Below are 14,696 nucleotides of genomic sequence, written 5' to 3' on the forward strand. Positions count from 1 at the left end.
AATTAGGAATCACTTAAAACTGAGTTGCACAGTAGATGAAAATGTGAGCTCTTCGGGGTCTCCTTATGTCTTATTTTCTATAAGCAGGGTCTAGCTTTGAACTTAGCCTGCAACATCTGTGTTTCAAGTCCTTTACACTGTCACTGAAATCATCCATTCTCTATAATTTAATAGAATTTGCTTTGCTATTTCTTCTTAAAAATATTATGGGAGCATATTATGTCATCAGATGACAGTTTTTATAATAATGGACTGAACACGTCCCCATGGTGAACTGCAATATGGATCTAACCCTGGACTAAGGATTAGTATCCCTGGTCTAATGAAAAAACTAAAAGACTAAAATCATTTTAGTCTGTTACAAAGTAGAAATTATTTTTAAGATGTTACTTTCTTAGAAAGATATGCACTTGGTTCAGGTGCCAGATCACCCAGGGTTCTGTATAGTCTTCCAGATAGTTTAATTCTTAGCACAGCAAGGGAATGCATGGTGTTTTAAATTTGCAATATTATGGAGAATATTAAATAAAACAGTACCTGCAGAGATGTTTTTAAAACACTAAGAGGATATACTGTTGAAATGTGAAGTGAAATATTTATTGGTATGCCAGGAAGAGTAATACAAAACTAATTCTGGTGGAAGCCTAAATCATATTCATCAAGCTTATTTTCTTTTAAGAAACATATACTTTCCTTAAAATACTGGAAATAGAATTGCTATACGACCCAAACATCCCACTGCTGGGCATAGACACCGAGGAAACCAGAATTGAAAGAGACACGTGTACCCCAATGTTCATCGCAGCACTGTTTGTAATAGCCAGGACATGGAAGCAACCTAGATATCCAGCAGCAGATGAATGGATAAGAAAGCTGTGGTACATATACACAATGGAGTATTACTCAGCCATTAAAAAGAATGCATTTGAATCAGTTCTAATGAAGTGGATGAAACTGGAGCCTATTGTACAGAGTGAAGTAAGCCAGAAAGAAACACACCAATACAGTATACTAACACATATATATGGAATTTAGAAAGATGGTAATGATCACTACGAACAAAGCAAGTGGAGGTGATGGAATTCCAGTTGAGCTATTTCAAATCCTGAAAGATGATGCTGTGAATGTGCTGCACTCAATATGCCAGCAAATTTGGAAAACTCAGCTGTGCCCACAGGACTGGAAAACGTCAGTTTTCATTCCAATCCCAAAGAAAGGCAATGTCAAAGAATGCTCAAACTACTGCAGAATTGCAGTCATCTCACATGCTAGTAAAGTAATGCTCAAAATTCTCCAAGCCAGGCTTCAGCAATATGTGAACTGTGAACTTCCTGATGTTCAAGCTGGTTTTAGAAAAGGCAGAGGAACCAGAGACCAAATAGTCAACATCTGCTGGATCATGGAAAAAGCAAGAGAATTCCAGAAAAATATCTATTTCTGCTTTATTGACTATGCCAAAGCCTTTGACTGTGTGGATCACAATAAACTGTGGGAAATTCTGAAAGAGATGGGAATACCAGACCACCTGACCTGCCTCTTGAGAAATCTGTATGCAGGTCAGGAAGCAACAGTTAGAACTGGACATGGAACAACAGACTGGTTCCAAATAGGAAAAGGAGTATGTCAAGGCTATATATTATCACCCTGTTTATTTAACTTATATATAGAGTACATCATGAGAAACGCTGGACTGGAAGAAACACAAGCTGCAATCAAGACTGCCGGGAGAAATATCAATAACCTCAGATATGCAGATGACACCACCCTTATGGCAGAAAGTGAAGAGGAACTAAAAAGCCTCTTGATGAAAGCAAAAGTGGAGAGTGAAAAAGTTGCCTTAAAGCTCAACATTCAGAAAACAAAGATCATGGCATCTGGTCCCATCACTTCATGGGAAATAGATGGGGAAACAGTGGAAACAGTGTCAGACTTTATTTTTTTGGGCTCCAAACACTGCAGATGGTGACTGCAGCCATGAAATTAAAAGACACTTACTCCTTGGAAGGAAAGTTATGACCAACCTAGATAGCATATTCAAAAGCAGAGACATTACTTTGCCAACGAACGTTCCTCTAGTCAAGGCTATGGTTTTTCCTGTGGTCATGTATGGATGTGAGAGTTGGACTGTGAAGAAGGCTGAGCGCTGAAGAATTGATGCTTTTGAATTGTGGTGTTGGATAAGACTCTTGAGAGTCCCTTGGACTACAAAGAGATCCAACCAGTCCATTCTGAAGGAGATCAGCCCTGGGATTTCTTTGGAAGGAACGATGCTGAAGCTGAAACTCCAGTAGTTTGGCCACCTCATGCGAAGAGTTGACTCACTGGAAAAGACTCTGATGCTGGGAGGGATTGGGGGCAGGAGGAGAAGGGGATGACAGAGGATGAGATGGCTGGATGGTATCACTGACTAGATGCACGTGAGTCTGAGTGAACTCCGGGAGTTGGTGATGGACAGGGAGGCCTGGCGTGCTGCGATTCATGGGGTCGCAAAGAGTCGGACACAACTGAGCGACTGAACTGAACTGAACGACAACCCTGTATCTGAGACAGCAAAAGAGACACAGATGTATAAAACAGTCTTTTGGACTCTATGTGGGGGGGGGGGGGATGATTTGGGAGAATGGCATTAAAACATGTATAATATCATATAAGAAATGAATCACCAGTCCAGGTTCGATGCAGGATACAGGAAGCTTGGGGATGGTGCACTGATATGACCCAGAGGGATGGTATGGGGAGGGAGGTGGGAGGAGGGTTCAGGATGGGGAACACATGTACACCCGGGTGGATGCATGTTGATGTATGGCAAAACCAATACAATATTGTAAATTAAATAATAATAATAGTCATTATATAAAAATAAAAATTATGGTTATATAATTGAGGTAATGGAATTCCAGTTGAGCTATTTCAAATCCTTAAAGATGATGCTGGTAAATTGCTGGACTCAGTATGCCAGTAAATTTGGAAAACTCAGTAGTGGCCACAGGACTGGAAAAGGTCAGTTTTCATATCAGTCCCAAAGAAGGGCAACACAAAAGTTCAAACTACCACACCATTGCATTCATTCCATGGCTAGCAAAGTAATGCTCAAAACTTTCCAAAGTAGGCCTCAACAGTACATGAACCAAGAACTTTCAGAGAAATCGGAGATCAAATTGTTGATGTCTGTTGGATCATAGAAAAGCAAGGGAAAGACAGAAAATCATCTGCTTCATTAGGTATGCTAAATCCTTTGATTGTGTGGACCACAAAAAAACTGTGGAACATTATTAAAGAGATGGGAATATCAGACCACCTCACCTGCCTCCTGAGAAACCTGTATGCAGGTCAAGAAGCAATAGTTAGAACCAAACATGGAACAATAGACTGGTTCAAAATTGAGAAAGGAGTATATCAGTGCTGTATATTATCACCCTGCTTATATGCACAGTACATCATGTAAAATGCTGGACTGGATGAAGCACAAGCTGGAATCAAGATTTCCAGGAGAAATATCAATAACATCATATGTGCATATAATACCACCCTTAGAGCAGAAAACAAAGAGGAACTGAAGAGCCTCTTGATGAAAGTGAAAGTGGAGTGAGAAACCTGGATTAAAACTCAACATTCAAAAAACTAAGATCGTGGCATCTTGTCCCATTATTTCATGGTAAATATAAGGGGAAACAATGGAAACTGTGACAGATTTTTTTTTTTTTGGGGGGGGGGGTGCTGCAGAATTACTGCAGAAGGTGACTGGAGCCATGAAATTAAAAAAAAACTTGCTCCTTGGGAGAAAAGCTATGACAAACATAGCCTATCAAAAAGCAGAGACATTACTTTGCTGACAAAGGTCCATTTAGTCAAAGCTATGGTTTTTCCAGTAGTCATGTATGGATATGATAGCTTGACCATGAAGAAGGCTGAGCACAGAAGAATTGATGCTTTTGAACTGTTGTGTTGTGGAAGACTCTTGAGAGTCCTTTGGTGTAAAAGGAATCAAACCAGTCAATTCTAAAGGAAATCAGTCCTTAATATTCATTGGAAGGACTGATGCTGCAGCTGAAGCTCCAATACTTTGGCCACCAGATATGAAAAGTTGACTTATTATAAATGACCCTGATGCTGGGAAAGATAGAAGGCAGGAGGATAAGGTGATAACAGAGGATGAGATGGTTGGATGGCATCACCGATTAAATGGGCTTGGGTTTGAGCAAGCTCTGGGAGATGGTGAAGGACAGGGAAGCCAGGCATGCTGCAGTCCATGAGTTCACAAACAGTCAGACATGACTGAGCAGTTGAACAACAGCAATAATGCAAATAGAAAATATGTACTTATATATATTCTGATACATGTAAATAGAAAAATGAAGATTTTGAATAAGTGTATTAGCCTATAAAAAGGAATGAATAGGGAAAATATTTACTACAAAAAAATAAGTGCTAAAAGTATTTGACAGAATCTGATATCTATTATTGACAAAAATAGAGAATTTTTGTTGTAATATAAAATCAGTATACTATTTTCCTTGATGCAAAAGGAGCAAAAGTAAAATTAAGTGGAACATGTGTGTTTTTTTAATGTTTAGCGCTGCAGTTAATTTTTTTATGGGAGTTAAAAACATGTATTACTAAGTCACTTCAGTTGTGTCTGACTCTGTGCGACCCCATAGATGGCAGCCCACCAAGCTCTCGTCCCTTGGATTCTCCAGGCAAGAACACTGGAGTGGGTTGCCATTTCCTTCTCCAATGCATGAAAGTGAAGTCGCTCAGTCGTGCCCAACATTCAGCGACCCCATGGACTGCAGCCTACCAGGCTCCTCCATCCATGGTATTTTCCAGGCAAGAGTACTGGAGTAGCGTGCCATTGCCTTCGCCGAAAAACATGTATTATTTGCAGATAAATTTATATTGCTTAAAAATCAACTGTGTGTGGCCAACATGATGGAATTGGATCACCCTGAACTCACCTTCACCTGAATTCCAGTGCAGAGACAATATTTTAAACAAAGCCTGGGACAGACCCACCTGATGATTCTGCAGAAATTCCCATAAAGGCTTGAAGCAACAGTGATTTTCTCTGAGAACATTTGCTAGTGGCTGCAAATTTTGAAATCTCATTCAAATGATGGCATGTACAATTTTAGAGACCTCTTTCTAGCATATGAGCCCCAGAGGCTTACTCCCCAACCAGGGGACCAATATCAACCCTGGTACTCCCCAGGCCATACAGTAACCCATGGAGGGACTTAGTACTTTCCACCAGTGGTCTAGGACCTATTATACAAGGCAGGACTAGTAGCCAGCTGCATCCAGGTCCAGCTCTCCCTCCCAGACCCACCACAGTAGAAAGGCTCTGGCAGCCCACATGGGGGTAACCTTAGTATGTGATGACCAGTGGGAAGTGTGCTTCTGTGCCCCACAGGCAATCTCCTACATAAGATCACTTCTCCAAGATTTGGGGAGACATAACCAACCTACCTCCATCCACAGTTCTTCAGGCACTCCAACTATCAGATCTAATCCCTTGAATCTGTTTATCATTCCACTGTATAGTTGTAAGGGATTTGATTTAGGTCATACCTGAATGGTCCAGTGGTTTTCCCTACTTTCTTCAATTTAAGTCTGAATTTGGCAATAAGGAGTTCATAGTCTGAGCCACGGTCACCTCCCAGTCTTGTTTTTGCTGACTGTACAGAGTTTTTCCATCTTTGGCTGCAATATATATATATATATATATATATATATATATATATATATATATATAAAATCAATCTGATTTCGATATTGACCATCTGGTGATGTTCATGTGTAGAGTCTTCTCTTGTGTTGTTGGAAGAGGGTGTTTGCTATGAAAGTGAAAGAGGAGAGTGAAAAAGTTGGCTTAAAACTCAGCATTCAGAAAACTGAGATCATGGCATCTGGTCCCATCACTTCATGGCAAATAGATGAAAAAGCAGTGGAAACAGTGACAGACTTTATTTATTTATTTTTGGAGGGGCTCCAAAATCACTTCAGATGGTGACTGCAGCCAGGAAATTTAAAGATGATTGCTCCTTGGAAGAAAAGTTATGACCAACCTAGACAGCATATTAAAAAGCAGAGACATTATTTTGCCAACAAAGGTCCATCTAGTCAAAGCTATGGTTTTCCAGTATTTGTGTATGGATGTAAGAGTTGAACTATAAAGAAAGATAAGTGCCAAAGAATCGATGCTTTTGAACTGTGGTGTTGACGAAAACCTTTGAGATTTCCTTGGATAGCAAGGAGACCCAACCAGTCAATCCTAAAGGAAATCAGTCCTGAATATTCGTTGGAAGGACTGATCTGAAACTCCAAAACTTTGGCCACCTAATGCAAAGAAATGACTCAGTAGAAAAGTCCGTGACTCTGGGAAAAATTGAAAGCAAGAGGAGAAGGGGATGACAGAGGATGAGATGGTTGGATGGCATCACCAGCTCAATGGACATGAGATTGAGGAAACTCCGGGAGTTGATGCAGACAGAGAGGCCTGGTATGCTGCAGTCAATGGGGTTTCAAAGAGTCAGATATGACTGAGCAACTGAACTGAACTGAACCAACCTACCTAATAAGGAGAAATAAGTGCAGAGAATTAGGTAAAATGAAGAGATAGAAGAATATGTTCCAAATGGAGGAACAAGAGAAAACCTCAGAGAAAGAACCAAGTAAAGATAAGCAATACCTGCTGCAGAGTTCATGGTAATGGCCAAATTGGGAGAAGAATGGATGAACATAGTGAAACAAAGAGAAAATATAAAGAAGTGCCCAATATAGCTAAAGAATACAATAGCTGAACAAAATACGCTACAGGGAATCAACAGTAGATTGGATGATGCAAAGAAACAGAATTAGCAAACTGGAAGGCAGAATAGTGGGAATCACCCAAGTGGAACAGAAAAATTTAAACAATGAGGAAAGTTTATGAGGCCTTTGGGATCGCGTCATACTAATATTTCCATAATGGGGGTCTCAAAAGGAGAAGAGAGAGAGAGAGAAAGGGGAAGAAAATGTATTTGAAGAGATAATAGTTAAAAACCTCCATATTCTGAGGGAAGAAACAGATATCCAGGTCTGGGAAGAACAGCGAGTCCCAAAAAAGGTGAACGCAAAAAGGTGCATACCAAAACTGGTTATAATTAGAATGGCAAAGATTAGAGCTAAGGAGAGAATCTTAAACGCAGCAGGAGAAAAGAACTAGTTACTTACAAGGGAACTCCCATAAGATTATCAACTGGTTTTACAGGGGAAAGTTTACAGGCAGGAAGGGAGTCACGTGATATTTTCAGAGAAATGAAAGAAAAAACTTACATCCACAAATACTTTTTTTGGCAAGATCATCATTCAGAATTGAAGGGGAGATAAAGAGTGTTAGAAACAACCAACAGCTAAGAGCTTAGCACCACTAAACAGGCTGCACATGCAATGTTTATGGGATTGCTCAATGTGGAAAATGAAAGACCAGAACTAGTAATATTAAAAAAAAAAAAAAGGAAAATTCTCATTGGTAAAAGCAAATATACAGTAAAGGTTAGTAAATTAAACATTTACAAAGCTAGTAGGATCATTAAAAGACAAAATAGTAAACTTATCCATATCCACAATTAGTTAAGGAAAATTGAAAAATAAAATATGGAAAATATGATTTCAAACATTAAACATTAGGAAAGGGTGAGTAAAACTCTAGGGTTTTTAGAATGTTTTTGAACACAGATCAACCATATATATGTTCAAACACACACACACACACGTGTGTGTGTGTGTGTGTGTGTGTATAAAATACAGAGGACCTGGGTTCGATCCCTGGGTTGGAAGATCCCCTAAAGAATGGCTATGCACTCCAGTATTTTGCCTGGAGAATTCCATGGCTAGAGGAGTCTGGTAGGCTATAGTGCATGGCATCACAAAGAGTCAGACATGACTGAGTGATTAGCACACACACATATATATTTTGTACATATATATTTTTTTATATTTTAGCATATATATTTTTTAAATATATTGTACATATAAATATATATGAACATGTATATGTTTTTGTGAACAACATAGTAACACAAACTAAAAACCTATAATAAATACCTACATATACAAACACAAAAATAGTGATTCAAATAAACTCTACAGATAGTCATCAAATCACAAAGAAGAGAGGAAAAGAAGGAACAAAAAAGAAAAATAAGAATAACCAGAAAGTGACTAAGTAGCAATATTAGCAATAATTACTTTAAATTAAAACAGTCTCAATGCCCTAATCAAAAAATATAGTGACTGAATGGTTAAAAACAAGACCCATATATGTGCTCCCTACAAGATATGATCTTCAGATCTAAAGACACACAAACTAAAGTGAAGTGATGGAAAAAAGATATTTAATACAAATGGAAAAAGGAAAAAATGTGAGAGTAGCAATACTTATATCAGACAAAGTAGATTTTAAAACAAAGCTCTAACAAGAGACAAGGAATATTACATAGTAATAAACTGATCCAACAAGAAGATGCATATAATTGTTATATATATATATATATATATATATATATATATAAACTCAACATGCTGCTGCTGCTAAGTTGCTTCAGTCGTGTCCGACTCTGCAACCCCATAGATGGCAGCCCACTAGGCTCCTCTGTCCCTGGGATTCTCCAGGCAAGAATATTGGAGTGGGTTGCTGTTTCCTTCTCCAGTGAGTGAAAGTGAAAAGTGAAAGTGAAATCGCTCAGTCGTGCCCGACTCTTAGCGACCCCATGGACTACAGCCTACCAGGCTCGTCCGTCCATGTTGCTGCTGCTGCTGCTGCTAAGTCGCTTCAGTCATGTCTGACTCTGTGTGACCCCATAGACGGCAGCCCACCAGGCTCCCCCATCCCTGGGATTTTCCAGGCAAGAACATTGGAGTGGGTTCCCATTTCCTTCTCCAATGCGTGAAAGTGAAAAGTGAAAGTGAAGTCACTCAGTCATGTCCAACTCTGTGCGACCCCATAGACGGCAGCCTACCAGGGTCCTCCGTCCATGGGATTTTCCAGGCAAGAGTACTGGAGTGGGGTGCCATTGCCTTCTCCGTCCATAGGAGCACCTAAATACAGAAAGTGGTTATTAACACATGTAAATGGAGAAATTGACAGTAACACAATAATAGAAGGAGTCTTCACCATATCACTTATATCAAGGAATGGATCGTCCACGGTGATGGTTTAGTCATTAAGTTGTGTCCGACTCCTGCGTCCTGTGACCCCATGGACTGTTGCGACCCCAAGGACTGTTGTGACCCCATGAACTGTAGCCCACCAGGCTCCTCTGTCCATGGGATTTTCCAGGCAAGAATACTGGAGTGGTTTGCCTTTTCCTTCTCCAGGGTCCTCACCCAGGAATCGAACCCAGGTCTCCTGCATTGCAGGCAGATTCTTTCCCAACTTAGCTACAAGGGAAGCCCATCCATATAGATAATCGATATAAAAAATCAATACGAAAATATTGGCCTTAAAGGACACATTAGACTAGACTAGATATGCTGTGTGTGTCTGTGTTTGTGTGTGTGTATCCATTCCGACCAAAAGCAGGAGAATACAGTTTTTAAGTACATGGAACATTATCCATGGGAGAACACATGCAAGAACACAAAACAAATACCCATAAATTTGAGAAAACTGAAATTAAGCATATTTTCAGACAATAATGATATTATAGTATAATTCACCTAGAAGAGAAAATAAAAACAAGTAAATAAAGTAAAATTGGGATGGAAGAAGTACAATGGTCACTATTTGTAGATGGCGATACTGTTTAAGATGGTAACAATAACCCTGTGTACGAGACAGCAAAAGAGACACTGATGTATAGAACAGTCTTATGGACTCTGTTGGAGAGGGAGAGGGTGGGAAGATTTGGGAGAATGGCATTGAAACATATGTAATATCATGTATGAAACGAGTTGCCAGTCCAGGTTCAATGCACGATACTGGATGCTTGGGGCTGGTGCACTGGGAAGACCCAGAGGGATGGTGTGGGGAGGGAGGAGGGAGGAGGGTTCAGGATAGGGAGCACATGTATACCTGTGGTGGATTCGTTTTGATGTTTGGCAAAACTAATATAGTGTTTCAGGTTTAAAAATAAAATAAAATTGGAAAAAAAAAAAAAGAACTAGAGAAATCACTGAAATCACATTAGAATTTATCAATGAATTCAGTAAAGTCGAAGGGTACAATGTTTCTATGTACTGACAACAAACTATCAGAAAGATAAATTAAGGAAGCAATCTCTTTTACAATTGTACTGAAAATGTAAAAAATACCTAAGAATAAATCTAAACAGAGAGGTAAAAGGCATATATTCAGAAAACTATAAGATATGGTGAATGAAATTGAAGATGACACAAACAAATGGACAGATATACTGTGTTCATGGTTTGGAAGAATCAATGTTATTAAAATGGACAATTAAAATTATGAATGAACAAATCAAATTAATATTCTCATTGAGAAAATAAGGGGTAAAATCTTTATCAAGAAATATAAAGAATATATAGGAAAAAAAAGTCTTCCTGAAATCAATTAAAAAATTGAGTATATGGATACTAAATTTTTAGATTTGTCTAAAGTATCTTAGGAGAAGGCAATGGCACCCCACTCCAGTACTCTTGCCTGGAAAATCCCATGGACGGAGGAGCCTGGTGTGCTGCAGTCCAGGGGGTCGCTAAGAGTCGGACACAACTGAGCGACTTCACTTTCACTTTTCACTTTCATGCACTGAAGAAGGAAATGGCAACCCACTCCAGTGTTCTTGCCTGGAGAATCCCAGGGACGGGGGAGCCTGGTGGCCTGCTGTCTATGGGGTCGCACAGTCGGACAAGACTGAAGTGACTTAACAAAGTATTTTATCCAGATTTCAATCATTGTAGATTTGATCTCTAAATTCCAGGCGATTTCAATAAAATTGTTAATAAAAATTATTGCCATTGTTCATTTAAATAAATAAAGTTTTCAAGAAGTAAACAAAGAACAGCAAGAATGCTGTGTTATAATAATTTAAAAATTTATTATAATAATTTTAATGAAAGATATTAATAATAGGAGCATTGAGTCAGGGTATATGAGGTATAAGATAACTACAAACATAAAATAATTTCCAAAGAAGTGTTTTTGAAAATTTATTAGAATTCTTCAGTAATCTAAATGAACAAGTGCTGAAATAGAAATGCTCTTGTGAAAAAAAGAAATAATGAACAGGTTCTAGAATACAGGGTATATGATTGCATAATAAATGTGCCAGCTAAAGAAATAGACTATGTTGTAACTGTGTTGAGCAATTAATCATTTTGAATTAATTGGAGAAATAGTCTAATAGTATCACTCTGTTAACATATCAAATTAACTTCAATGTAATTAAAATCTAATATAGAAATGAGGCCATATAAATAACATAATAACATAATCAATTGTATCTAAATTCTTATTAGGTTTTGGAATGTTGAAGAATTTTCTAAGGAAAAAAATATTGATGGAGACAAAAAAAGATGCAACATTCTCTAAAGCATTTTGTCACTTTATGTGAAAGATTTAATAATCTTATTTGCCCAAAATTATTCTAATTTTGCAATTTATCCTAATTTCATACTGGTGAAATAACTAAGCATTTTAAAACAGTGAGATAGGCAGCTGCTCTTCCCACCACCACCGGAGGATCATCTACCCTTTAGTACAGACCAAAAAGCAAGTAGTAATTGGACAGAAGAAGAATGACATTGAAGTAGGTTTCTAGCAGCAAGTGCTTTGGAGGACTGCAGAAAGATTTTGAACATGACAGTGTTGAACGGAAGCGCAAAATGAAATTTTCTATTTACCACCAAAGGCAGAAACTGGAAAATGCCCTGTGCTATACTGGCTGTCTGGTTTAACTAGAACAGAAAAAAATTTTATATCAAAATATGGTTATCATCAAGCTACTTCAGAACATGGCCTTGTTGTCATTGCTCCAGATACCAGCCCTCGTGGCTGCAATATTAAAGGAGAAGACGACAGCTGGGACTTTGGCACTGGTGCTGGGTTTTATGTCGATGCTACTGAAGATCTTTGGAAAACTAACTATAGAATGTACTCTTATGTAACGAAGGAGCTTTCCTAACTCGTAAATGACAATTTTCCAGTGGACCCCCAAAGGATGTCTATGTTTGGCCACTTTATGGGAGCCCATAGAGCTCTGATTTGTGCTTTGAAGAATCCTAGAAAATACAAATGTGTTTCAGCATTTGCTCCACTTTGCAACCCAATGCTCTGATGTTGGGGCAAAAAAGCCTTTACCAGATATTTGGGAACAGATCAAAGTAAATTGGAGGCTTATGATGCTACCTACCTTGTGAAGTCCTATCCAGGTTCTCAGCTGAATATAATTGATCAAGGGAAAGATGATGAGTTCCTTTCAGATGGACAGTTACTTCCTGATAACGTCATAGCTGCCTGTTCAGAAAAGAAAAGCCCTGTTGTCTTCAGATTACCAGAGGGTTATGACCATAGCTACTACTTTATTGCAACCTTTATTGCTGATCACATCAGATATCATGCAAAATACCTGAATTCATGAAAAACTTCAGATAAGAGAATCTCTTCAGGATTATAAAATTGCAATAACAGAATTGCAAGGAAATAATATTTTAAAACTTTGGATTTCGTAATGCTAAAAATGCTTCATTCTGTAGTTGAAAAACCTTCTGAATAAATATATCAAACCTGAAAAAAAAATAGTGAGTCAAGTAACTCATGAAACAGCAGACTACTATGCTACCATCAAATTAATAGTCTAAAAATGTATTTTGTAACAAAACACATATACAAAATTTGTGTACCTATACATATATATGTAATAACTGGCTTCCCTGGTGGCTCAGTGGTAAAGAATCTGCCTGCAATGCAGGAGTTGCAGGATACAAGTGTTCGATCCCTGGGTTGGCAATATTCCCTGGAGGAGGGCATGGGAACCCACTCCAGTATTCTTGCCTGAGAATTCCATGGACAGAGGAGACTGGTGGGTTACAGTCCACAGGATTGCAGAATCGATCATGACTGAAGCAACTTAGCACACTTGCATGTACTACATAACATCAACAAATACATTTTGATTGGTAAATTATATAATGTAAAGCTTGTTCTTTATTTTGTGTTGGAGAAGGAAATGGCAACCTACTCCAGTATTCTTGCCTGAAGAATCACATGGATGGAGGAGCATGGTAGGCTACAGTCCATGGGGTTGCAGAGTGGGACACGACTGAGTGACTTCACTTTCTTTCTTTATTTTGTATTACATGCTCTTAGGTAAAACACGTGTCATTTTGTATAATTTATATGCATTTAAGTGCTACCCTGATGGCTCAGATGGTAAAAAATTATCCTGAAATACAGGGGATCTAGGTCCAATCCCAGGGTTGGGAAGATCCCCTGGAGGAGGGCATGGCAACCCACTCCAGAATTCTGGTCTGGAGAACTCCATGGACAGAGGAGACTGGCAGGCTACAGTCAGTGGGGTTGCAAAGAGTCGGACATGACTGAGTGACTAAGCACAGCACACCATATGCATATGGATGCATATATATGCATAGAAATTCATATACATATTATGCATATATATTAATATTTGTATATATTAATATAAAAGTTCACCTCTTTACTTTCTGAGTGTCCATCAGATTAACTTTTAGAATTCCTTTGTGGCAACTTTGGCTTTTTCTAGCATATAACTCAAAACTTTTCCAATCTATACCCAATAACCTGGTCCAAAACTACTTCCACATTTTTGGGTATGTATTTGTTATAGTAGGGCTTCCCTGATAGTTCAGTTGGTAAAGAATCTGCCTGCAATGCAGGTGACCCTGGTTCGATTGCTGGGTCGGTAAATAATAATACCTGACTTTTGGTAACAAAATTTGTATGGTTGTAGTTATCCAGAGAAATAGATCTACAAGTCTGTGTGTGTTAATTTTGCTCAGTTGTGTCCAACTCTTTGTGACCCCATGCAGCATAGGTCACCAGGTTCCTCCTCTGTCCATGGAACTCCCTAGGCAAGAATACTGGAGTGGGTTGCTGTTCCCTTCTTCACTACAAGTCTCTACATATATCCATTTCTGACTATACAGTTTTCTCTTTCCTGTCTGTCTATGTATCTACAAGTTAGGGAAAAAGAGAGATTTGGGGAATTGACTCACGTGACTATGGAGGCTGAGAAGGCCCACCATCTCCCATCTGTAAACAGGAGACCTGCAAAGGCTGGTGGGCATAGTTCCAGTCTGAGTCCGAAGGGCTAAGATCCAAAGGTACAAGTTCCTTTCTGAAAGCAGGAGACTGATGTTGCAACTCAAGCTCTCAGTGTGTGCTAAGTTGCTTCAGCCCTGTCCTACTCTTTGAGACCCCATGGACTGTAGCCCACCAGGCTCCTCTGTCTATGGGATTCTCCAGGCAAGAATACTGCAGTGGGTTGCCATTCCCTTCTCCAGGAGATCTCCTTGACCCAGGGATCAAACCTATTTCTCATAGGTTTCCTGCATTGGCAGGTGGGTTCTTTACCACTAGCACCACCTGGGAAACCCTAGCTATTAGATTGTTCTTGCTGTTCATTCTCCCAGTCATGTCCAACTCTTTATGACTCCATGGACTGTGGCACCCCAGGCCTATCCGTCCCTCACCATCTCCCGGAGATTGCCCAGGTTCA

At 39.0% G+C, this 14,696-nt stretch overlaps 1 protein-coding gene and 1 pseudogene across 2 annotated transcripts in view; both read left to right on the forward strand.

The window, feature by feature from the left end:
* The window catches only part of CDH12 (cadherin 12), a 1,213,596-nt gene that overhangs the window by 204,956 nt on the left and 993,944 nt on the right, over window positions 1–14,696 (forward strand). The window lies entirely within an intron of this gene.
* Window positions 11,737–12,865, forward strand: LOC102394860 (annotated as a pseudogene).

This window comes from Bubalus bubalis, chromosome 19 (assembly GCF_019923935.1).
Source record: "Bubalus bubalis isolate 160015118507 breed Murrah chromosome 19, NDDB_SH_1, whole genome shotgun sequence".
Lineage (NCBI taxonomy): Eukaryota > Metazoa > Chordata > Mammalia > Artiodactyla > Bovidae > Bubalus > Bubalus bubalis.